We start from the raw sequence: 26,503 nt of genomic DNA on the forward strand, positions 1-26,503 counted from the left end.
GTCTGTACGGAATTTATACAGTCTCCCTGTGACCATGTGGGTTTTCTCTGGGTGCTCCGGTTTCCTCCCGCACTCCATATAGGTTTGTATGTTAATTGGCTTAGGTAAAATTGTAAAAACTGTCCCCAGTGTGTAGGACAGTGTTAGTGTACGGGGTGATCGCTGGCTGGCATGTACTCGGTGTGCCAAAGGGCCTGTTTCCGCGCTGTATTTCTAAAGTCTATATCACCTCCCTGGGGGTCACCATGGGCAGGACATGGCCAATTTTTTGAAGGTGGCAATGGGTACATCTTTAGGACAAACCTGAAGATGAACGTCATCTTCACATAGTGAGCTTTGCTATGAAGAATGAGCTCATCTGGCCTCTCAGTGACTCTCCCTGAACTATTTGTCATTATCTTCTGGCCCTTTGGCTCCGTCTACCATGGAACCAAGACATAGTGAGCATCAGAACACTTGCCCAAACCTCAAAGTTTCAGATGAGGCTGAGAAAGACTTCTACTTTCATCTCAAGAAAACTCTGGCCTGTATCCAAAAAGGAAACAACTGATTCTCTCAACAACTTCAGTCTCAGTATCGTGAAATACAATATCTTCTGGAAGGGCATGATTAGCAAAGAAGAGGTGGGCACACCTAACTGCAATAGTGTTCTCCTCCTGACCACAAGCTGGCAATGTAGTCTTGACTAAATCAACCTTCTTCATCAAAAGGTGAGTTCCCCAGCAACACTCTGATCCAGGCATATTGGCACATGTTGTTATATCACCGGCGAAGTGTGAGATGGTGCTTCACCCATTGGCGTTGATGTCGGACTGACCACTTGGGTAATCTGGCCCGATATCGTCTTGCTGGCAACAGAAGCACTGCCTCAACAAAATCCCATGAGAGGTCTCAAGAATCCCATCAAGGAACCTCCTTGTGAACAACCAGGTGGTCCTAATCAGTAGAAGCCGCAGATATTTTTGAAGCCCACCATAGCTGGCACCTCTGAAGAAATGCTTGGCTCTTCCACGAGTAAACCCAACACTGGTTGGAAAAATAAAACAGTCAGGAGATCCAGAAATAAATTAACTGGAAACACACGGTGTTCCTGGATTGGAAGCTCCACATGCCTCAAGGGAAAAGGAACAGCTTGCTTGGTCTAACTAAATAAAACATGATGTAAGGAACAGATTTTAGGAAGGTCCGGTTCCAAAATTAGGACGTTCGGTTCCCAATCAGGAAGGAAAGATTCGGCTCAGATACGAGTGCGTGACAGAAATATTAAGGGAAAGATAGGTGAAGGATAGTGGAATTAATCGCTTAATGGCAGAAAGTGGCAAAAGAGGCAAAGGTCAACACAAAGAAACCACCGTTAGTTCGACGGTATTGCGGGTAAATAAATGGGAATTCTGCATGGAGCTCGAAGGTTAGAAAACGTGATGGTCCAACGTTCAAATTGCTCTGGCTCTCACACCTGCCTGGTACAACTGGCTCTCACACCTGCCTAGAGTTGTGAATGTTAATCTAATGCCATTAATGTTCTATCCAAGTTAATCTCAATGTCTCATAACTCCTTCAATTAAATGTCTCACTCATATTATCCTTTAAAGATCCACCCCATCGCTTTTAACATACCCATTAATATTTGATCCCATCTAATCTCACTCAAACCATAGTCCCAATGTCCTTCAAATATCCCAAAATATCCCACTCTTCATTCTAATGCCACATCAATATCCCACTCCAAATCAGCCTGCCCCCCCCCCCCCCCTCTCTTCCACCTCTTTTCTTCCTCACCCACTACAATCAGTCTGAGGAAGGGTCCCAACCCCAAATGTCACCTACTCATATTCTCTAGAGATGCTGCCTGACCCACTAAGTTACTCCAGCTCTTTTAGAGATACTGAGCAAAACAGGCCCTTTGGCCCACCGAGTCCGCACCGACCTACGATCCCAATACACGAACACTATCCAACGCACAAGGGACAAATTATAATCTTTACCAAAGCCAATTAATCGACAAACATGTATATCTTTGGAGTGTGGAAAGAAACCGGAGCACCCAGGGAAACTGTACAAACTCCGTATAGACAGCACCCGTAGGATCGAACCCAGGTATCTGGTGCTGTAAGGCAGCAACTCTATCGCTGCGCCACCGTGACAAGACTTTGTGTCCTTTTTTCCCAATACCTCAGCCAGTCTAATACCATTCTAATATACTGCAATGTAATCCCATCCGAACATCTATTCCTACTCTCCTGATACACTTTGCATCTTTTTATATTCCACTCCCCTCCTCACATGCCTTTGCTCTCCTGCCCAGTCTTATCCCAATCGCCTTATGTATTCTGTAAAGAACAATGTAATTCAGTTTTTGGAAACACTTTGTGCTGGAGAAATCTAAATTCTAGGCCTTGTAGTGGCCTCTACATAATGCTCTTAACAACTTCCACACATCTCCAAATGCAGCAGACATTGAAGGTATTTAAAGTGCGTTCACTGTTGTAATGTGGGCAATACAGCAGCCAAGTAGACCCCAGCAACTCCTACAAACAGCACCGGGATCAATCCTTTCCACAAAATTGTGGGAGGTTACAGGTGGAACCAACGACAATTCTGTCTGGTTTCTCTCAACAGCAGGTTCCAGCAATTTGTCACCTTTAATGTTTTTTTAGCATCATCCCAGTTTGAGTGGTGACCCCACAAGTGACTCATAGGCAGCAGGTCCTGCAGCCCAGCCCCTAGCCCCGGTGTGAAAGCGTAAGCCTGATGTGTACCTGGACGCGAGGAGCAAGGACTGGTAGGAGGGTGAACCGGGGTAATGCCAGCGCCTTCAGGTAGGCTGCAGGAGGCGGACCTGGGACACAAAGATGGCCGAACAAGGAGAGGGACATTGGAATTACTCCAGTACATCGAGCGCTTAAGCCGTCCGGACTCTGAATAATGGCGGCGCCCGCTTGTGTAATATATGCAGAGCCCGCATGTGTAATATATGCAGAGCCCACTTGTGTAATATATGCAGAGCCCGCATGTGTAATATATGCAGAGCCCGCATGTGTAATATATGCAGAGCCCGCATGTGTAATATATGCGGAGCCCGCATGTGTAATATATGCTGAGCCCGCATATGTGATATATGCAGCGCCCGCACGTGTAATATATGCAGAGCCCGCATGTGTAATATATGCAGAGCCCGCATGTGTAATATATGCAGAGCCCGCATGTGTAATATATGCAGAGCCCGCATGTGTAATATATGCAGAAAAAATAAAGCACTATTGACAAATAAAGCACTATTGACTATTGACTATTTCTGGTGTACTAGCCACATCATTGCCAGTGACCTCACCTGTACTGTGAAGATCATCTTATTACTAATGTTCTTACGGGAAGCGGTCACATCACCCTTTCATGCTTTATATTATTTTGCTCATTCCTCCTGTTCTCCCCTTTAAGTGACTTCCGTTTTTAAAAAAAATCTGTTATTGTCTGAACATATATATAAATGTTAACAATGAGTCCGTTTATTATCTGTACTGAAATCACTTTGCCCTGGTCTTACTACAGAATCACATGGTCCAATAGACGATTCAGACCACTGCTCTTTGGGGGAGGTAACAAACTTCTCATTCATGCAATGAATCCCCAAAGGCGCAGTTAAAGGATTCTGTTCAAGGAGAGGAGATTAAACAGACTGGGCCTGAACTAATAGCAAAGAGGCAGACACACCGTGTCGATGCTGGACAAGGTGCTTACATCGGGATGAAGGTGCAGGAGCCTGGGAGCCATGACCTCCAGATTCAAGAGCAGCATCTTCCCATCAACCATCAGGCTCTTGAACCACACTGCACAACGCAAACCACAGCTCTGCCTCAGCACCGAGATGATTTGTTGTTGACCGAAGGGCCAGGAGATTACGCAGAGGACCAGCTCCACTAGACGGAGTACATTTTAACATCTGAACAGTCTGAAGAAGGGTCTCGACCCGAAAGGTCACCCATTCCTTCTCTCCAGAGATGCTGCCTATCCCGCTTAGTAACTCCAGCTTTTTGTGTCTATGTTCGGCCAAGGAGATTAGATTGATAAATTAGGGAGTTTGCAGGCCATGGAAGGGGAAGGTCTCAGCTTGCCTCTGCAAGGCCCAGGATGTAAAGAGAGGAAAGAACTCTCAATTTCTGAGGGGTCCTTAACAATAGTCTCCATGGTGAGACAAGGCCTGTAGATGAAAGCACTGGCCTTACCAGGAGCTGCAATCGAGTCAGCACATCCTCAAAGGAAAATAACAAAACTAGCATCATATTATTTGCATTACTACGCCACCTCTTCACTCTTTTTAACTACTTTTCACCTGGGCCTGGAAATCCAATTTCCTAAATTTTCACATTTAAAAATACTCTGAAATTGCTTATATTCAAAGTGCAGCTCCCACGTTACACAGTTTTGTCTGCTCAGTTGGTCCAAAGAAGGGTCTCGACCCGAAACGTCACCCATTCCTTCTTCCTAGAGATGCTGCCTGTCTCGCTGAGTTACTCCAGCATTTTGTGTCTATCTTCAGTTGATTAATAATATCTCTTTGTAGTTTTGTGCTCCCAATAGTAGTTCACTGTGCTGGCTTGAAGTCGTGAGAAGCTGGATAATTGGTTGGTGGCAGAGTAGAGATACCAAACAAAAGGTCACCCAATTTCCTGTCCAGGGCATCTCCGGATAATGAATTTGTTACAGTTTTACAAACATCGATTTTTGTCTGCAAGTCGGAAAAATAGACAAAAATCAATCGATATTGTTACCATACCTCCACGGCCTCGTAATGTATGGCATCAAAAGCGCTTCAGACTGATAAGAAAGAAGGGGCTCATGTTGTCTCACCTCCCCATGGTGAGCCCTGTCAACTGACCTCAGTCAGCCGAACGACAACAAACAGAGACAGCAGAAGCAGAAGCATCTTCATAACCTCTGCTGCCTCAAACGCAAGAAGAAGATAAGAAAGAACAATTACTAGTGCGAAGAAAGAAAAGTAGCTAGTTCTGCCGCGCATAAGACCAAACCTGTGCAAATATATCGGGCCTTTGAATTTAATAATGTGATGGGCGCTGGATCTGATGTGGGGGTGTCCATAAGATGGGCATTTGTAATCCACGGACAGATTGTACTCCCAATTTGTTAACAATTTTTTGTGCAATTTTGTCAAAAAATGCATTCTGGAAGTCCATATAAACCACATCCTCAAGTGCTCCCTCACTGACAATGTTGAAACTACAAACGTGATGTTGTGAGACATGACCTACCCTTTCCAAATCTGTGCGGGCTCATAAGGTCATAAAGTCATGTGATAGGAGTAGAATTAGGCCATGCGGCCCATCGTCTACTCCGCCATTCAATCATGGCTGATCTATCTCTCCCTCCTAACCCCATTCTCCTGCCTTCTCCCCATAACCCCTGACACCCGCACTAACCGAGAAGTGGACGTGACCATCCCAACTCCCCTTCTAATTTGGCTGTGACATCTCCCTGCGATTGGAAACCTTTGGTTGGTGCAGGTGCTTTTCTCTGATGATACTGAATTGCTGCTAGCTACCACTCAAAAGTTTTTAAATTGCTATCCAAAGTATTGTCAATCCTCTTGTTAAGTGTGGTGCTAATGGAAGTTCGGAGCCAGCCTTACTTCTATTTATTTATCACCAATTAAATCGGCACTGCAACAGCCATTACCAACCAATGGTTTGTAAGTAAACCCCAGGATTTTTCAAACCAACGTGGCTTACAGCACAAGGAAACCATTTCAGTTAATGCTGGCAACTCCAATACTTCATTTTCTCGCAAAGACGTGTTTTTAATCGTGGAAGATATGATTTAACTGGACAGCATGCAAACAAACGTCTTCACTGTATCTTGGTATATGTGACAATAATAATCCAATTCCAAACCAATACCAATGAACCAATACTTATTTTCCCATCTGCTGGGCCCCAAAGGTGAAAAGTTCCTTCACTGAAGTACACTTTGGCAGATTGCTGTATTTTACAAAGACTAACGCTGACAAGAGGAGTTGGAACTATGCCCCGCTGAGCTTGCACAAAGCCTAAAGAAAAAAAGCTCAAGGCCTAAAGAAGGCTCCCGACCCAAAACATCACCTGCTCATTTTCTCCAGGGAGGCTGCCTGGCCCTCTTGGTTACTCCAGTATCTTGTGTCTATCTTACGCAAAGCCCGTTGGTATCTGCTTTGGCCACGTCACTGGAATTTGTACTCAGGACGAATAGAGTGGATCAGCAGGAGCTCCAGGAATGAGTAGGTTAACCTACAACGAGCGTTTGTCGGCACCGGGCCTGTACTCACGGGCGTTTGGAAGAATGAGAGGAGATCTCATTGAAACATACAGAATAGTGAAAGGCTTGGATAAAGTGGATGTGGAGAGGATGTTTCCACTAGTGGGAGAGTCTAGGACTAGAGGTCATGGCCTCAGAATTAAAGGACGTTTTTTTAGGAAAGAGATGAGGAGAAATTTCTTTAGTCAGATGGTGGTGAATCTATGGAATTCTTTACCACAGAAGTCTGTGGAGGCCAAGTCAGTGGATATATTTAAGGCAGAGATAAATAGTTTCTTAATTAGTACAAGTGTCAGAGGTTATGGGAAGAAGGCAGGAGAATGGGGTTAGGAGCTTCTCCATCTATAACCCAAATCTGCTCTCACTGTGTAATGCCTGACAGCACCAAGTAAATCGGAGCAGAGACCAGGCAGAATATGACCGCTACCAGCGCCCTTGCCTGTGGGTGTACTAATGACTGCTGGTGGACAAGGTCATGCTCGCCCTCTCCTTACCCTGCTACGGATGACTCTTTGGATGGAATAATCTGCTTTTGCTCATCCCCCATGGGTTAATCCTTGCTCTCTTTGTTCCTGCTGAATGTACATATAAACGGCTCTAGTGCACTGTGCACACGGCAGCCACTCGCTCCACCAGGCAGATGCGATGCAAAGCACTATGGCTGGGCATCTATTGGCCCGATGGCAATGTGTGCAAGATACATCCTCTGGATGCGCTGGGACGCATCCTCAGTGATGTGACCTGGGGTCATGGGGTGTTTCGGGTCTCACAACATCAGACACCCTCGCTCGCCCAGGCGACCCAGCCGGGGTTGATCAGGCCCCGACCTGCGCCCCAGCAGCAACCGCCCACGGATCAGCCCTCTGAATAACTACTCTGCAGGGGTTGGGAGACTCTGGTGCGTGGAGGGACTGGGCTCTGTGGGGTGAGTCCTGGCCGGGCTCCTCCTGCCTCTCACCAGGTTCAAGGCCTGTGCGCTGCACCTCTTCCTCCTTCTCCGAGCATTTCATTCTTGTCTGATGGCATAAGGCCTTTCCTTAGTTTATTGGGTTTCTTTCTCACGAGAGACACAGACTGGGGTGCCAACCCATCCTGTCCTGGGCGCCGCCTTTCCGTGCCGTCAACTGTCTCTCCAGTAGTCACCAAACTATTCTTGGTTGTCACCCAGTCTAGAATCCCATCATTTTGGTGACAGAGAGCTGTCCTGAAATTGAACATCGAGTGCCCCTACAGTGCCTTTCATGGAACAGAACTTTCCCAAGGCAATTAAAGTGAGAGGCAATTCAACCTCAGGTGCCTACACACGCGTAGAGATCAGAATGGACTCGGGACCTGGAGAGATACGTATGTCCACATTATGTGTAGGGCACATTGTTGGAAAGGTGACAGATCTGGTGCTGGGGCCAGCAGCCAGAGTTAAGGCTCTGACTGATAGTTAACTTGCCTAATAGACCACATTTAATACGTTAGACACCATTCTGCTGGTGGTACTTCCGTTAATGAAACTTTCAGCTCAACAGGTCCATGCTGAGGACCTCTTGCCTTTCCTGAAGGGCAGCTCAGTTTTCAGCCTTCACAGCAACTGAGATCAGCTGAGCAGCCGCATTTGAAAAGAATTTCTAAGGCACTGGAAGACTTCCTGTAGCATTTTGTAAAAAAATTCATCCGTACATTACAGGACAATGAGAGCACAGGAACAGGCCCTTCGGCCCACAATATCTGGGTTGAACATGATGCCACGATAAACTAATTTCCTCAGCCTACACATGATCCATTCCGCTCCATCCCCTGCCTATTTAAAAGCCTCTAAACGCCACTATCGTTTCTGCCTCCACCACCACACCTGGCAGTGCATTGAGATATGGTCTCTTGTCCTCCTGATGCATGGACCCCACTTCTCAAAACCATCCTAATTCTTTCTCCGTTCAGAGTAGACACAGGCCGAAGATTCCCAGCAGCCAGTAGGAAGTTGCATTTTTTTGCAGAGGACTGCAATTGTGCCTCTTCCTTGTACACCAGGCATTCTCACTAATCCACAGTAGGGGGAGTGAACCTAATTTATTCAAGAAGACCATCAATTCCATCTACACTTCGCACTGCCTCAGTAAAGTAGCCAACATAATCAAGGACCACTCGCATCCCAATCATTCCCTCTTCTCCCCTCTCCCAACAAGCACACAGGATACAAATCTTGAAAGTACGTACCACCAGATTAAAAACAGCCTCTTCCCTTCTGTGATCAGTCTATTGGAAGGAACTTTCACGTGTTAAGGATGTAGCTTGATCTTCCAACCTACGTCGTTGCGGCCTTTATGGGTTTTTTTAATTTGCACTTTCTCTGTAGCTGTAACGCTATTCTGCACTCTATGTCTTCTCTCTCTTTCCACTACCTGTTGTGCTCATGTACGGTTTGATTTTACTCATGGATGGCGTGATTTGGCTGAATGGCACTTATAACAAAGTTTTTCATTGCATCTCAGTACATGTGGCAATTTTGAACAATATCAATACCAAGTCTTCATAAAATTATTTGTTTATGAGCGGCACGGAGGTGCAGAGATTAAGTTGCTACCTTACTGCGCCAGAGACCCGGGTTCGATCCTAACTATGGGTGTTTCTGTACCGATTACGGTGGCGGCGCGGTGGCGCAGCGGTAGAGTTGCTGCCTTACAGCGAATGCAGTGCCTGAGACTCAGGTTCGATCCTGACTATGGGCGCCGTCTGTATGGAGTTTGTACGTTTTCCCCGTGATCTGCGTGGGTTTTCTCCGAGATCTTCGGTTTCCTCCCACACTCCAAAGACGTACAGGTATGTAGGTTAATTGACTGGGTAAAATGTAATAATTGTCCCTAGTGTGTGGAGGATAGTGTTAATGTGCAGGGATCGCTGGGCGGCGCGGACTCAGTGGGCTGAAGGGCCTGTTTCCACGCTGTATCTCTGTATCTCTAAATTACGTACGTTCTCCCCGTGACCTGCGTGGGTTTTTTCCGGGTCCTCCTGTTTCCTTTCACATTCCAAAGACATACAGGTTTGAAAGTTAATTGGCTTCAGTAAAAATTGGGAAATTGGCCATAAAAGGCATAGGATGGTTTTAGTGTGTGGGGATCGCTGGTCTGCACGGACTCTTTGGGCCGAAGGTCCTGTTTCCTCGCTGTATCTCTCAAATAAACTAAGCTCCAGCCGTAACAATGTGCTTATTTCCTGCCATCGTACTTTAAGGATGAAGGAAAGGGGTGCAGTGGAAGTATCATGAAGCTACAGCGATGAGGAGCGTCCATTGTTAACAGGTTAGTTGTGGTTCTGTTCTCCTCAGAGGAGGTGATTTAGGGAGATAGAAATGTTCAAAAGAATAAATAGGTTTCACAGGATTGGTAGAGATAGTTTACCCCATCAGTAAACCAGGTGACACAAATATCAGAGAATGAACCAGAGTGTGAAATGAGAAGAATCTTTTTCATACAATGAGTTACAACGATCCACAACATACTGACTGCAAGGAGGAAGCATATTTAACTTTCGAAGGGAATTCGGTCAAGGAAAATAGTGCAGGGTCCTGGGGAAAGTGCAGGGAAGCAGGTCGAAGTAAATGACTCTTTCAAAGAACCAGGATAAGGCAGGGCCGTTTTTACAGCATTATGGGCCCCCGGGCAAAGCAGTGTACTGGGGCCCCTACCGTTACTCTCCCCCACCCCCCTTTCCCTGCCAGCCCCCCCCTGTCGTGCCGGCGAAAAGCACTTACCGAAAAGCACTTAGCGATGGACTTAGGGTGCTACATTGTTGCGAAAAGCACTTACAGATCGCTGTGAGAAGCACTTAGTGACTGAAAATGTTGCGAAAAAAGCACTTATTGAACCTACATTTTTAAAGTAGTATTTATTTATTGCAAGTCACTTAACATACACAGATCAGCATGGTGCCCCTATGCTCGTGGGGCCCCGGGCAAGTGCCCATCAGGTCCATGCGTTAAGACGGCCCTGGGATAAGGAAGGTGTTGCAAAGGCCGCCTTTTGAATTCTAAGGTGCTATGATCATCATCACTCATCTCCTGTTCCATGATCAGCGGAAAATCAACTTGCCCAACCAGAATTTTGTTTTTTAGTTTAGTTTAGAGATACAGCATGGAAACATGCCCTTTGGCCCTCTGAGTCCGCACCGACCAGTGATCCCTGCACCAGGGGCCACAGTTTAAGAATAACGGGTAGGCCATTTAGAACGGAGATGAGGAAAAACTTTTTCACTCAGAGTTGTAAATCTGTGGAATTCTCTGCCTCAGAAGGCAGTGGACGCCAATTCTTTGGATACTTTCAAGATAGAGCTAGATAGAGCTCCTAATGATAGCGGAGTCAGGGGGTATGGGGAGAAGGCAGGAACGGGGTACTGATTGTGAATGATCAGCCATGATCACATTGAATGGCGGTGCTGGCTCGAAGGGCCGAATGGCCTCCTCCTGCACCTATCGTGTATTGTCTATTAACATTATCCTACACACACTAGGGACAATTTTACGTTTATACAATTATACCAAGCTGATTAACCTACAAACCTGTATGTCTTTGGAGTGTGGGAGGAAACCGAAGATCTCGGAGAAAACCCACGCAGGTCATGGGGAGAACGTACAAACTCCGTACAGACAGCACCCGTAGTCAGGATCGAACCCGGGTCTCTGGCGCTGTAAGGCAATAGCTCTACCGCTGCGCCACCATGCTGCGCTTGACGGCTGAAGAAAGAGAATCAATGATCGATATTGTTTATATGAAGCACTTCCTTCATGAAGTTAATATATGGATTTAAATCCATAATAATTGCATTAACTTTAAAATCAGTCTCGATAAACAAAACCACCACTCTCAAATTTGCCCGCACCACTCTGCATAATTAATTGTGCATGCTCTGTAATGCATCCCACCGGCAAACTATCGCAATAAAAATTTAATCGACTTACAGAAATCAATTTATGTCTGGGTACAACCTTGCAGTTGAAATTCAGCTCTTCAAGAACAGAAATTACCCATCCCCCTCTAACAGTATTTAGTCCTGCAGTATTTACACTGCGACTAGAATGAGCAGTTAGTTTGAGGTGGTAACAACAGCCAAAGTTCACGCTGCATTTTAAATGAACGTAAAGTGTCAGCTGTGGCTTATCTGGCTGTGTACCACCAAGGAGCACTGAGGTCTGGGTCCACTTGAACATATGTTGTATAAAGAGGCCACGTGAGTGACATTGGTGTAGGAAGGAACTGCAGATGCTGGTTTAAACCGGATAGGCACAAAAAGCTGGAGTAACTCAGCAAATACTGTTGCAGCAGCTGGTATTATAAGACAATAACTGCAGATGCTGGTACAAATCGAGCAGCCCAGTGGTATGAACATCGACTTCTCCAACTTTAGATAGTTCCTCTGTCCCTCCCTTCCCCTCCTCCTTCCCAGATCTCCCTCTATCTTCCTGTCTCCACCTATATCCTTCCTTTGTCCCGCCCCCCTGACATCAGTCTGAAGAAGGGTCACCCATTCCTTCTCTCCTGAGATGCTGCTGTCGTGGTTACCGGTGTTCAAAATGAAGCAGATGACACGGAGAATTCTTCAAGAAGTTAAAAGCCTTTATTTGCAAACAACGGCTGGAACAATCAGGATGTCAACCATCTGACTGCCCACTTAGTACATCGGGCAGCCTATGTTTATAGGATTATTCCAAACCTTATCTTCTTTACATCACCTCATACCCACACTCCTTTCTTCGGTCATTCATTTCTTTGCAGTCACCCGTCTGTCCCGCCACTATTAAATCCCATTCAGTAATTTATCCTTATCTCAATGCTCACATCCCTTCATACTTCGCCTCCCTTATTTCCCTGCTAGTCCATCCCTCACATCCATTCATCACCCCAAGGCCTATGTCTTTCTTTATCTGCCACCATTATCTTCTATTCTGGTTCATCCATCATTCCAACTCATATGTTTCTCCTCCTCGCTCCACCATTAATTATCCGCCTGAGCAGTTACAGACACGTGTCAAGGGTAAGGAATGTCTAGAGCGCCTTAATTAGTTACAGAGAGGCGCCTAATGCCTAAGTACAGACACGTTTCACGGGTAAGGAGGGAGCGCCTTAATTAGTTACAGAGAGGCGCCTAATGCCTAAGTAGTTACAAACCTTAAACAACAATGTCTAATGTGTAAAATAATATCGTAATATCTCCCATACTGCCTGACCTGCCGAGTTACTCCAGCATTTTGTGAATAAATACCTGTTGCAGCAGCTTCTCGTTTTCTCCCAACAAACAGCTAACAATAGCCTGTTTCCTTTATCATCGTTACTTTTTTGCATAGTGTTCATTCATCGTTCTTTATCTCTCTACATCATCGTCTGTATCTCTCATTTCCCTCGTCCCTAACTAGTCTGAAGAAGGGTCTCGACCCGAAACGTCACCCATTCCTTCTCTCCAGAGATGCTGCCTGTCTCCCTGAGTTACTCCAGCTTCTTGTGTCTATCTTGAGTGACATCGGTGCTTTGTACCTAGAATGTATCAACCCGATGACACAATGTACGTATAGAGTGGACGACACCAAGGAGGTAAAGAACACCATGCCATGTTTTGTATTTCTTGTACATATATCTTTCATGAATAGTTTATTTTTGAAATGAAAAAAATTGTATGTGCTCTTGCCTCTAAACCGAAGCTCGGTGGACTTGTGATGCACCTGAGCTCAGGAAACAGAAGTACAAACAAGGAACTGCAGACGCTGGTTTATCAAGGAAAGACGCAAAATGCTGGAGCAACTCAGCAGGTCAGGCAGCATCTCTGGAGTGCAAGGATGGTGATGTTTTGGGTCGGGACTCTTCTCAGACTGAAGAAGGGCCCTGACCTGAAACATCACCTATCCATTTTCTTTCTTTCCATGACAACGAAGCTTGTCAAACTGATCCCCCCCCCCCCCCCACCCTCCCCATCCACGAAAGGAGACATTTATTCCGTCCACCACTGACTCAGGTTGGCAACATCTACACCACTAACCCCAACCCTAATGCATTTGCACTTATGTGCCAAGGTTATCCTAACAGCACCTCCCAAACCTTTAACCTCTACCATCAAAAGAATAAGGGCCCAAGAACATAATTTTGAGCAGGGGTAGGCTAGTTGGCGTCTCATGCCTAATCCACCATTCACAAGGAATCATGGGTGATCTGATCTTGGTCTCAGCACCACTTGCCTACTCTCTACCACCCCCCACCCCCCTCGCCCTTTTACTCTCCTGTAGTGTGTCTGCCTCCATTTTCAATGTACTCAATGATTCTTCCCAGACAGTGCTCTACCGTCGAGAATTCCAAAGATTCACGACCCTCTGAGAAAGTAATATCACCCTCACTTTTACGTGATGTATATTCTGAAACCTTGCCTCCCCGATCCAGGGGCATGTTTCCCCTCCGATCGCAGTGTAACAATCTCCCCTCAGAATCGCGTGCGTCTCAATAATGTCCAGGGACAGTCTAGGACCAGAGGTCATAGCCTTAGAATAAAAGGACGTACCTTTAGAAAGGAGGTGAGGAGGAATTTCTTCAGTCAGAGGGTGGTGAATCTGTGGAATTCATTACTACAGACAACGATGGAGGCCGTCAATGGATATTTTTAAGGCGGAGACTGACAGATTCTTGATTAGTATAAGAAAATAACTGCAGATGCTGGTACAAATCGATTTATTCACAAAATGCTGGAGTAACTCAGCAGGTCAGGCAGCATCTCGGGAGAGAAGGAATGGGTGACGTTTCGGGTCGAGACCCTTCTTCAGATTCTTGATTAGTACAGGTGTCAGGGGTTATGGGGAGAAGGCAGGAGAACAGGGTTGAGAACAGGGAAGATAGATAAGCCATGATTGAATGGTAGAGCAGACTTGATGGGCCGAATGGCCTAATTCTGCTGCTGTAACTTATGAACTTACAAATTTATCATAAGATTCAAAGATTCTCAATATAAACTTCAGAATGCATGAGCCCGACCTCGACAGCTGGAATCTTTGAGCAAAAATCAAAATGCTGGAGGAATTCAGCCAGTCAGGCAGGATCTGTGGATGATTTATTATTGTCACGTGAATCGAGATAACGTGAACATTTTCGCGTTGCTTCCTATCCAGGCAAATCATACTATTCATGACTACATCAGGCAATGCCAAAGAGAACATTAACAGTCTAGTTTTATAGCAGGAAAGAAAGTGCTGGTAAAAGAAAATGCAAGGGGTGCAGTAAGGTAGATTGGAAGATCAATAATTTATCTCTGACAATTGCGAGGTATGTTCGACTATCTGTTAATAGTGGGGAAGAAGCTGTTCTTGAATCTGATGGAAGATAGGCACAAAAAGCTGGAGTAATTCAGCGGGTCCGGCAGCAATCTCTGGAGAAAAGGAATAGGTGACATTTTGGGTCGAGACTCTTCTTCAGAAGGAGGGTCTCACCTATTCCTTTTGTCCAGAGATGCTGCCTAACCTGCTGAGTGACTGCAGATTTTTGTGTCCACCTTTGGTGGAAACCAGCATCTGCAGTTCCTTCCTGCACACCTTGAATCTGATGTTATGTTCTTTCAAGCTTTTATACCTTCCGCCTGATGAGAGAGTGAAGAGGGGGGGTCCAGGATTACGTTGGCTGCTTTCCCGAGGCAACATGGAGCATAGATGGATTTGATGGGGAGAGGCCAGCTTGTGAGATGGACTGGGCTGCATTCACAACTTTCTGAAATCCCTTGCGGTCTTTGGCAGAGCAGTTGTCAAACCAGACTCAGATGCCTCCTGATAGGATGCTTTCTACAGTGCATCAAAAGAAATTGGTAATAGTCCTTTGTAGATATGTTACCCTTCGGAGAAAGTAAAAGCATTGGTGTGCTTTCTTAACATCTTAAAAATGTTAAAAGATGCTATTAATCTATTTATACCATTGACAGAAGTGTAATTTGAGGAGACTCCTGGAAGGCCTATAAATTGGCACAATGAGCAGAAACCCAGAATGACACTGGATTATCACAGTAGGCACGGCACAACTCTTGAGTGGGTTAGTTACCTGTAAATCAGCACAGGATGCCTTGATTTGGGAGACTTATCAAGAACTTGTGAATAAGTGCGCCAGAAACCAAGCACAACCCAACTTGAAGAAGGGTCCCGACCCGAAACGTCACCTATCCATGTTCTTCTGGGATGTCGCCTGACCCGTTGTTACTCCGACATTTTGCGTCTTCATTTATACACCAGCATCTGCAGTTCCTTGCCTCTACAACCCAGTGGAAATTCTAACCGTATCATCAAAGGAACCGACCATTCTTCTTTCCCCATTATCTTAGACAATAGGTGCAGGAGGAGGCCATTCGGCCCTTTGAGCCAGCACCACCATTCAATGTGATCATGGCTGATCATTCTCAATCAGTACCCCGTTCCTGCCTTCTCCCCATACCCCCCCAACCCCCCCCCCCCCCCCGACTCCGCTAACCTTAAGAGCTCTATCTAACTCTCTCTTGAATGCATTCAGAGAGATTTAGCCTCCACTGCCTTCTGAGGCAGTGAATTCCACAGATTTACAACTCTCTGACTGAAAAAGTTTTTCCTCATCTCCATTCTAAATGGCCTACCCCTTATTCTTAAACTGTGGCCCCTGGTCCTGGACTCCCCCAACATTGGGAACATGTTTCCTGCCTCTAACGTGCCCAACCCCTTAATAATCTTATATGTTTCGATAAGATCCCCTCTCATCCTTCTAAATTCCAGTGTATACAAGCCTAGCCGCTCCAGTCTTTCAACATATGACAGTCCCGCCATTCTGGGAATTAACCTAGTAAACCTACGCTGCACGCCCTCAATAGCAAGAATATCCTTCCTCAAATTTGGAGACCAAAACTGCACACAGTACTCCAGGTGCGGTCTCACTAGGGCCCTATATAACTGCAGAAGGACCTCTTTGCTCCTATACTCAACTCCTCTTGTTATGAAGGCCAACATTCCATTGGCTTTCTTCACTGCCTGCTGTACCTGCATGCTTCCTTTCAGTGACTGATGCACTAGGACACCCAGATCACGTTGTCCAAGTCACCTTGCAACCTGTCCAAGTCACCTTGCAACCTCATAGCATCTTCCTCACAGCTCACACTACCACCCAGCTTTGTATCATCTGCAAATTTGCTAATGGTACTTTTAATCCCTTCATCCAAGTCATTAATGTATATTGTAAATAGCTGCGGTCCCAGCACCGAGCCTTGCGGTACCCCACTGGTCACTGCCTGCCATTCTGAAAGGGACCCATTTAGTCCCACTCTTTGCTTTCTGTCTGTCAACCAATTTTCTATCCATGTCAGTACCCTACCCCCAATACCATGTGCTCTAATTTTGCACACTAATCTCCTATGTGGGACCTTGTCGAAGGCTTTCTGAAAGTCGAGGTACACCACACCCACCGGCTCTCCCCTGTCAATTTTCCTAGTTATATCCTCAAAACATTCCAAAAAATTCTTCATCTTTCCCATAACAACCCTTACCTTCACTGCAAATCCACTCCACACTGAATACAACCTTGAGCTGACGTACAGATCCATGTTCAAGACGTTCTGAATCGGTGTGACTCTGCTCCTTTCCTCAATCAAAACAAGTCGTTTGCTTGCTAATCCATCACACTAAATTAACTCCTCTCACTAACACCTAATCCTCTTCAGTCAAGCTGCTTCCAGAGATAATAAATAAATTGTCATTTTAAAACACCACCTCTCTAATCGGTGCAAGCAAAACATTCTTGAGGAAAGGAGAGATCTTTCTGGCCTGCATACATGTTAAAGAAGCACTTGCCCCACACGTTTATCTGTTCATCTCTCCTGCCGTGTAATAAAGGTCACGCTCCATGGGAAAGCTTGGAGTTGAAAGGTCATGGGTTCAAGCCATGACCTCAAGAAAAGAAGTGAGAGTTCTGCTCCCTCTGAGAAGCTGCCCATCAAATTAAATGGATTAAATGTGAAACTCAGAGCCAGTCTGCCTTCCTCGGGCACAAGTGAGAGAACTTCTAACACCAGCCAAGTAGGGGAGTATAGCCAGTGCCCACCCACGATTTGTCCCCTGACCAACATTAGCTATTTGCCGTTATCACTTTAGACTTTAGAATTTAGAGATACAGCACAGAAACAGGCCATTCGGCCCACCGAGTCCGTGCCAACTGGCGATCCCCCCCGTACACTTCCCCTCATGAGCCCCGGTTCAGGGTACCACTCCAGGAGGCTTCAGTGCAGCAGTAAGGCCTTTCCCTGCACAAAGACAAATTCAATGTTACATCAGGCCTCGAGCATGAGCTACTGTGCAGTTTCCTGATGGTGGGCCCACAAACCAAACACCAACTCATTCACTGCACGACAAAGTCCAATGTGCCTCTGTGCAGGTTGACCAATCTCCAGCAACGTACATTTTTCTTATTAAACTATTTCATCATATTAAAACCATGATCCATCACATTTGTCCAAATTCACAATTCCAGGTTTGGCTGCAATTAAAACCACTCGCGTGAATGTGGTCAACTCTACTGCCAACATCCTAATGGACACCAGGCCCATTCAATCACCATGCCCATATTTGCCACAGCAGAACCCTCCCACCCATCCTCCAGCAATGGTTCAAATTTTAAAATGTTAAAAAATTATCAAAGCGTCCAAATCCTTCTCCATGCTCCGTCCGCTTCCACTATGTGAGCTGCTGCAGCCCTGTAGACCTCCATGGTGGCTGTTCCTCCACCTGTGGCCCCATGGACATCAATCTGCCAATGGTTTCAGCTCCCTGAGTCTTTAGTTCTTCCCTGAAGCGGTAGGTGGTCTTTACTCGTTCAAATGCCTCTCAAACCCTTAAATTCTCCTTTAAAATACTCCCTATTTTTACCTGCGTTAAGCGTCTCCTTGTTGTCAGTTTTCACGATTCCGCCTGCACGGTTTGCTGCGTTGAAGGTGCTACCTGAATGCAGGCTGTTTCAGGCGAGGGAAATGTTTGCCAGTGCTTGGCATTTAGTACGCCGCACTCCACAGAAATGAAGATCTTCCAGAATGCAAGTTGATTCGTTTATTTTATGTCACCACAGCAGTTTACTTCCTCAATTCTCAAACACATGTTGCTTGGTCAAAAATAAGGAACTTGGCCAAGCACACACTTCCTGGTGGTGCAGCTACCACTCAAAGCTATCTCCAGTAGACAGGCAACCAATAAAAGATGTTCTTTGGTTAGGAAGCGTTTACGCAGCGGAAGTGCGAAATTCCCTCTTCATTTACCTCCTCAGCTTCTTCTCCCAGTCTGCCTCCCCTTTACATTGTTGCCCTGGGATCTACTGGCTGCCGGGGCCTAGAAAGGCCTCGCTGCCTGCAGAGACGAGGTTGTCCAAGGTTCCGGGCCTCCCGCCCTCTGGCACCTGAGCAGCACCTGAAGCTCCAATTTAATAGGTCATGTTTTGGGAGGTCACACGTTGCAGTTCCATAAGACATCGGTGAAGCCACAGTTAAAGTATGGTGATCAGTTCTGGGCACCATGTAATGGAAAAGATGCTGTCAAGCTGAAAAGGGTACAGAGAAGATTTACGAGGATGTTGCCAGAGCTAGAGGTTCTGAGCTAGACGGAGATGTTGAGTAGGCTGGGACTCTATTCCTTGGAGCGCAGGAGGATGAGGGGTGATCTTATAGAGGTGTATCAAATCATGAGAGTTATTATACAATTTATGCTTCTTTGTCATCTGATTAGGTTTAAGTACTACAAATGAAATAATGGAGTCAAGAGTGATTGAGGTAAACTGCAAGGCGGGTAAATTCTATTGTGCGGCTCGATTTTCAAGAGAGTTCTGCCAATGCAAATGGAAAAGTATTCATCATCGAGTGAGATGTGACTTGGCCACCCTATGCTAAGTTCCAACATGATCTGCACACATCAAATTGCATCATTCTTCACACAAGGATGCTTTTGAAAACTGGTGGGCAAGTTACAGCATACAGGGTTCAGAGAAGATTTACGAGGATGTTGCCAGGACTACAGGGTCTGAGCGAAAGGGAGAGGTTGAGTAGGCTGGGACTCTATTCCCTGGAGCACAGGAAGATGAGGGGTGATCTTATAGAGGTGTATCAAATCATGAGAGGAATGGATCGGGTAGATACCTTGCCAAGAGTAGGCGAATCGAGGACCAGAGGACATAGGTTTAAGGTGAAAGGGAAAAGTTTGAATAGGAATCTGAGGGGTAACTTTTTCACACAAAGGGTGGTGGGTGTACGGATCCAGCTGCCAGCGGAAGTACAGTAGTTGAGGCAGGGCCTATCGCAACATTTAAGAAACGTTTAGACAGGTACGTGGATAGGACAGGTTTAGAGGGATATGGGCCAAATGCAGGCAGGTGGGACTAGTGTAGATGGGACATGTTGGGCGGTGTGGGCAAGTTGGGCCAAAGGGCCTGCTTCCATGCTCTATGACACTATTGAGTGTTGGGGAGCCGGCATGACCTGCGTGGGTTTTCTCCGAGATCTTCGGTTTCCTCCCACACTCCAAAGACGTACAGGTTTGTAGGTTAATTGGCTTGGTATAAATGTAAGTGTCATCAGCGTGGTGTTAATGTTACGGGGGTCGCTGGTGGGTGCTGACTCGGTGGGCCAAAGTATTGTTTCCACACTGTGTCTCTAAACCAAACTAATATGGGAGCACACTGGAGCATCTGGAGGAAACCCACACGGTCACAGGGAGAAATGCAAACGTCTAGGATTGAGCCCATGTCTCTGATGCTGTGAGGCAGCAGCAGCTCACCCAGCTGCACCACCGTGCCAAGCTGCAAGACGTAGAATCATACCCGAATCACAGTGAACTCAGCGGCTCAGGCAGCTTGCATGGAGAGAAATGGACAGGTGACATTTCGGGGCGAGGCCTTCCTTCAGTCTGAGGATGGATCCTGTCCCTCCCGTCCCCTCCTCATTCCCAGATCTCCCTCTATCTTCCTGTCTCCACCTATATCCTTCCTTTGTCCCGCCCCCCTGACATCAGTCTGAAGAAGGGTCTCGACCCGAAACGTCACCCATTCCTTCTCTCCCGAGATGCTGCCTGACCTGCTGAGTTACTCCAGCATTTTGTGAATAAAATCCTGTCCAGAAACATTGTCCGTCAATTTCCCTGCACAGAAGCTGCCTGAGTCACTGAGTTCCCCCAGCAGCTGATATCATGTTCAAAATTACAGCCTCTCCATGCTCAGGTGCCCATATTACAGCTGGTGTTTAGGGATGAAGACACTCTATGATCAAATTACACAGGAGAGTCACGTGATGTGCCTTCTTCAGAACAATGTGACAATGATTACAACATTCAGTCTGTTGCAGGAGCTTTCGACTCAATATGTACATTGATCTAATTCTTCCCAGTTAGGATGAAAAGTCATCAGTTTGAAACATTAACCCATTTCACTGCCGAGAGGTGCTGCGTGATCTAAATATTGCCAGCAGTATTTTATATATGAATAGGATTAAATGTTCTGCCATGTTAATAAATCAATAAATCTTGTTTAGTTTAGTTTAGAGATACAGCGCAGAAACAGGCCCTTCGGCCCACCGAGTCCACACCGACCAGCACTCCCCACACATTAACACTACCCTACACACACACAAGGGACAATTTACACTTATACCAAGCCAATTATCCTGCAAACCTGTACGCCTTTGGAGTGTGGGAGGAAATCGAAGATCTCGAAGAAAACCCACACAGTCACGGGGGGAACGTACAAACTCCGTACAGACAGCACCCGTAGTCGGGATCGAACCCAGGTCTCTGGCGCTGCAAGCGCTGTAAGGCAGCAACTCTACCGCTGCGCCACCATGATGTATAAAAACTAGGTTTTGACACATTTGTTGAGGCCGTTACAGCAGCTAAAGCCAAACGCATGGCCTGTAACATGGTATCATTTCCCTTACCATCGATTAATTATCTCTACTGTGAAAAATACTCCTAGTGCAAATGTACCTTGTTACCTGGGCAACGCTTTCACTGTCGCCACTGCAGAGAGCTTTTTTACTCTCCTCAACCCACCGCATGGTTAATGTCCTCCCTCCTGGAACTGCAGAGCTGCACAGACGGATCGCAAACCCAACCAAACATGCAGAGGGAGCTCCGTGCTCTGCAGCCTCACCTACAGTCAGTCACCAGAGGTGATAAACCTTCTGCTGCATGCAATGATCCACCTTTCATCTCCTAGACGTTACAGCGAAAAAATTTCCTCAGGGTGCTGACGACGCCAGATCAGCGTATCCTGCGATTTTCTCCTGCGCTCACACCCATTTTCAACTAGTCTCTTTCAGTTCCCTGTGTCAGGCTTCCCCCACTCTTGCTTTCAGTGTGTCTATCTCCGTTGTCTATCTGCACTTTGTTGTCTCTGCCTCTCCCTAGTTTCTTTCCCTTGGTCTGTCTTTACTTTTTAGATATGTTCGTTCTCTCTCTCTCTCGTTCTCTCTCTCGTTCTCTCTCTCTCGTTCTCTCTCTCGTTCTCTCTCTCGTTCTCTCTCTCTCTCGTTCTCTCTCTCGTTCTCTCTCTCGTTCTCTCTCGTTCTCTCTCTCTCGCTCTCTCTCTCTCTCTCTCTCTCTCTCTCTCTCTCTCTCTCTCTTTTCATCTGTCTCTCCGTCTATCTAATTTTCTCACTGCCTGTCCTTCTCTGTCTCTCCTTGTCCCTCTCTTTCTCTCCCAGTCACTCTATCGCTCCCTCTGCCTCTTTGTATGTCTCTTTCTCTGTCCAACGCTATATTAACAATCACTTCAAAATTGCTTTGTCGGATCCTACAAAATGGTCTCCCGAGGTTTCGCTATGAATTGCAAGATATTGACCCAATAATTTAAGAAGTATAAGAAAATAACTGCAGATGCTGGTACAAATCGATTTAATCAGTCTGAAGAAGGGTCTCGACCCGAAACGTCACCCATTCCTTCTCTCCCGAGATGCTGCCTGACCTGCTGAGTTACTCCAGCATTTTGTGAATGAAATGACCCAATAATTTACATTGATTTCAAGTAGTTAATGGTGTATCTCCTTCAATTTGTGACTTTTAATAAAGAAATAAAAAGAGCGTAGAAGGTTGAGGGGGGACTTGGTAGAGGTTTTTAAAATTTTGAGAGGGACGGACAGAGTTGACGTGGGTAGGCTTTTCCCTTTGAGAGTGGGGAAGATTCCAACAAGGGGACATAGCTTCAGAATTGAGGGACAAAGGTTTAGGGGTAACATGAGGGGGAACTTCTTTACTCAGAGGGTTGTGGCTGTATGGAATGGGCTTCCGGTGGAAGTGGTGGAGGCTGGCTCGATTTTATTATTTAAGAGTAAATTGGATAGGTATATGGATAGGAGGGGATTGGAAGGTTATGGTCTGAGTGCAGGTAGATGAGACTAGGTCAGGGAGAATGGTCGGCGTGGACTGGTAGGGCCGGACAGGCCTGTTTCCATGCTGTAGTTGTTATATGTTATATATGTTAAACAAAGCACTTGTACAAAATCATGAGAGGAATAAGATTGGGTCGATGTACAAAGTCTCTGGCCCAGAGTAGGGGAATTAAGAACTAGAGGACATAGGTTTAAGGTTAGGGGGGAAAGATTTAATACATAGGTTTAAGGTTAGGGGGGAAAGATTTAATACGAACCTGAGGGATATATTTTTTTAAAGAGCGGGATGAGTGTGTGAAATGAGGAGCTGTGGGAGGTGGTTGAAGCAGGTAGTATCGCAATGTTTAAGAAACATTTGCACAGGTACATGGATAGGACTGGTTTAGAGGGATATGGGCCAAATGCAGGCAGGTGGGACTAGTGTAGATGGGACATGTTGGTCAGTGTGGGCAAGTTGGGCCGAAAGGCCTGTTTCCACGCTGTATGACTATGATTATAACTCTATATGACTTGGGCGCTGCAGTACAGCATTTGGGAATTTTTGCGTGAATCTATTAAATTAGAATCTGCATAACAGCATAAATTTATTCAGTGTTTTAAAAGGTGTTTGGAACTGGTGATGCCCCCTGGTGGGACTATCCCCTGCCCACCCTTTCAATATTCTGCTGGGCATTGGACCCAAAGAGTGGATGGATGGTCATTTGGGCGGGTTAGGACGTCACCAGGGATGAGGAACAGTGGCTGGGGAGAGGTGCATGTGGCAAATTGGAGAATATCAGGCCGATCTTTTGGTGAGCAGCCATATGCAACCTGCAGCAAAGGGTAGGGGTCACTAAGCTCATACCTTAAGATGTATTTACATGCGAGAGGACACAGGCCCTGCACTGCACTGTGATAGTTCAAGTAAATTCGCTCCATATAATCTACACTGAAACATGCCTCAGGCATCACTGTGATGCAGCTGGTAGAGCTGCTGCCTCATAGCGCCAGAGACCCAGGTTCGATTCTGACCTCGGGTGCTGTCTGTGTGGAGTCTGCACGTTCTCCCTGCGGACTTCCGCATGGGCTTCCTCCGGAAGCTCCGGTTTCCTCCCCCGTCCCAAAGACATGTGGGTTTTGTAGGTTAATTGGCCTCTGTAAATTGCCCCTAATGTGGATTCCAGGGCACAGGTGCCTTGGAGGCTGAAGTCGCAGATGCAGTGATTAAATGCAGGGAGGGGCGAGGTCCAGAATCAACGGTGCAGATATCCCAGGGTGCAATCTGACCACAGAACCGTTCTCACTGGGTGGAAATGTCCAGCACTAGAGGGCATGGCTACAATGTGAGAAGGGAAATGCTTAATGGAGATGTTAATGGCGAGGGGGATGTTTTGTTTTCCACAGAGAGTGGTGCGGGGCTGGAAAGCATTGCAGATGGTGGCAGAGGCAGATACGATAGTGGCATTTAAGAGGCTTTTTGATAGGCACATGGAAATGCAGGGAATAGAGAGATATGGATCATGTACAGACAGGCGAGGTCAGTTTCTCAAGGCATCATGTTCAACACCGACATTGTGGGCCAAAGGGCCCATTCCTGTGCTGTTATGTTCTGTAGAGGAAACTATCTGAAGTCGCAAATACCAATGAAACCAATGAAGTTACCAATGAAGTCTCAGATACCAATGAGTAGAGCATTGGGGCCAGTACTCATTGGAATTTAGAAGGTTGAGGGGGGACCTCATTGAAACTTACAAAATAATGAAAGGCATAGATAGAGTGGATGTGGAAAGGATGTTTCCACTGGTGGGAGAGTCTAGGACCAGAGATCATAGCCTCAGCATTAAAAGGCACTCTTTTAGAGAGGAGGTGAGGAGGAATTTGAGTTAGAGGGTAGTTAATCAGTGGAACTCATTGCCACAGAGGGTTGTGGAGGCCAAGTGGATATTTTTTTAAGGCAGAGATAGACAAATTCTTGATTAGAACAGGTGTCAAGAGTTTTGGGGAGAAGGCAGGAAAATGGAACTAGGAGGCAGAGCTCAGCCCCGATTGAATGGTGGAGTAGACTCGACGGGCCGAATGGCTTCATTCTACTCCGACAACTTGTGAACTCGAGTCATAATAGAGAAAACTATCTCAGGATGCAGATACCAATGAAGATACAAGTGGACACCAATGAAGATATAAATGAAGTTGTAGATATCAAGTCGCAGAGAGAAGACGATGTGAAGTCGCAGATACCAGTGATGCGGTGATTAAATGCAGGGAGGAGGGAGGTTCAGAAGCAAATTGGTGCAGGCATCACAGTGGAATTTGAAGGTAGAGGAGACTACAGAAATACAGAAATAGGGAAGTTGGATTTGGAAAGAAGGGTAGGAATTCTTAACTCAAGCAATTAACCTGGATCATTGAATCATCAAGTGTATGGACCAAGGGGATGAGACTTGGTGCCGGTCACGACAAACACGGCAGATACGGCGCATCTCCTAATCAAACCACTCTACCACCCAGAAGACCAAAAGCAACTGATGGTCCACTGGCTCCAGGCTGCCCTCCCTGTCTCACACCATCACTATTCTGTCATCACCGCGGGGCCAATAATCTGGGATTGCCATCCAACACTGGCAACACATTCACAAGGCCCATCAAAGTTCAAGAAGAAGTTCAAATTCACTGCCACCATTTCACTGCATCGAGGACGGTCGAAACAAAAGAAAGCCTTGCCAGCGATACAATGTGGCATCAGAGTTCCGCAACATTGACCATTTTGCATCTATTTCTTGAGGTGTAAATTGTACAAATATACCAAAAGAAAACCCTTTTCTTAAGTGTTTGCGTGCGTTGGGAAACTGGATCATGCATTTCGCCCTGAGACGGGAATCATTTCCTGTCAGCTTGCATGGCTCATTTCAATTAATTAACAACAGAAATTGGATCAAAAAGTTGTCTCCAGTGACCACTGCATTTTAATCACGGTACACCAAGGTGTACAACACATCGCAAGTCATGAAGCTCGCTTCATCTCAAGAGACATTGGTATGATTTTGCTGACACATTGTCGAGCTCCACTGTGGCTGATTTATAAAGTCTAACAAAGAGGGAAGGTATACGACTTGCCCTGTGGGCACTAGCTGAGCCGTAACATCCTCAGCTCCAACAGGAGAATGAGTGGCACAGCGGCAGAGTTGCCGCCCTACAGCGCCAGAGTTCTGGGTTTGATCCTACCCACGGGTGCTGTCTGTACAGAGTTTGTGCGTTCTCCCCGTGACCTGCGAGAATTTTCCCCGGATGCTCTGGTTTCCTCCCACTCTCCGAAGACGTACAGGTTTGTGAGTTAATTGGCTTGGTTAAAATGTAAATTGTCCCTGGTGTGCGTAGGATAGTGTTAGTCTACGGGGATCGCTGGTCGGTAGGGACTCGGTGAGCCGAAGGGCCTGTTTTCGCGCTGTATCTCTAAACTGAACTAGAAAGGAGTGGTGGCCTGTGTCGACAAAGTATCACAGGCAAACAGCCTTTCCAGCTGCTCCTCCCCCTTCGTCAGTCTGGTCATCATTGTGGACAACTTTAGATTGCAAATTAAAAGGGAAAGATAAGATCTGAGTGTTTGAATGACCTGCTCTTTATAGCTCAGTTGTTGTGTGACGTGAGCTTTGTGAGCTCTTGTCAGATGTTCAGAGAGGCTGAGATATCGTTGAGAACAAGTTGGCTGCTTTTCATTCCATTTTTGGGATCTGCATTCCACTGAGGAGACCAGCATTTACTGCCTATCCCTAATTGCCTTGAGAAGATGGTGATGGTCCTCCTCCTTGAATTGGTCGAGTTGCATTTGAGTTTTGTTTCGTTTATTGTC

At 46.2% G+C, this 26,503-nt stretch overlaps 1 protein-coding gene across 3 annotated transcripts in view; it reads right to left on the reverse strand.

Annotated features, from left to right (window-relative positions):
• camkk1a (calcium/calmodulin-dependent protein kinase kinase 1, alpha a) overlaps positions 1–26,503 on the reverse strand; it is a 141,875-nt gene that overhangs the window by 103,091 nt on the left and 12,281 nt on the right. Inside the window, exon 1 of one of the 3 annotated variants that reach the window (XM_078422031.1) lies at positions 21,275–21,389. The exons of the other annotated variants lie outside the window; for them this stretch is intronic. The gene's annotated coding sequence lies outside the window, so the exon portion shown is untranslated. Of the gene's footprint in view, positions 1–21,274; positions 21,390–26,503 lie in introns of those variants that run through there. 3 annotated transcript variants of the gene reach the window in all.

Source organism: Rhinoraja longicauda, chromosome 26 (genome assembly GCF_053455715.1).
Source record: "Rhinoraja longicauda isolate Sanriku21f chromosome 26, sRhiLon1.1, whole genome shotgun sequence".
In the NCBI taxonomy this organism is placed as follows: Eukaryota; Metazoa; Chordata; class Chondrichthyes; order Rajiformes; family Arhynchobatidae; genus Rhinoraja; species Rhinoraja longicauda.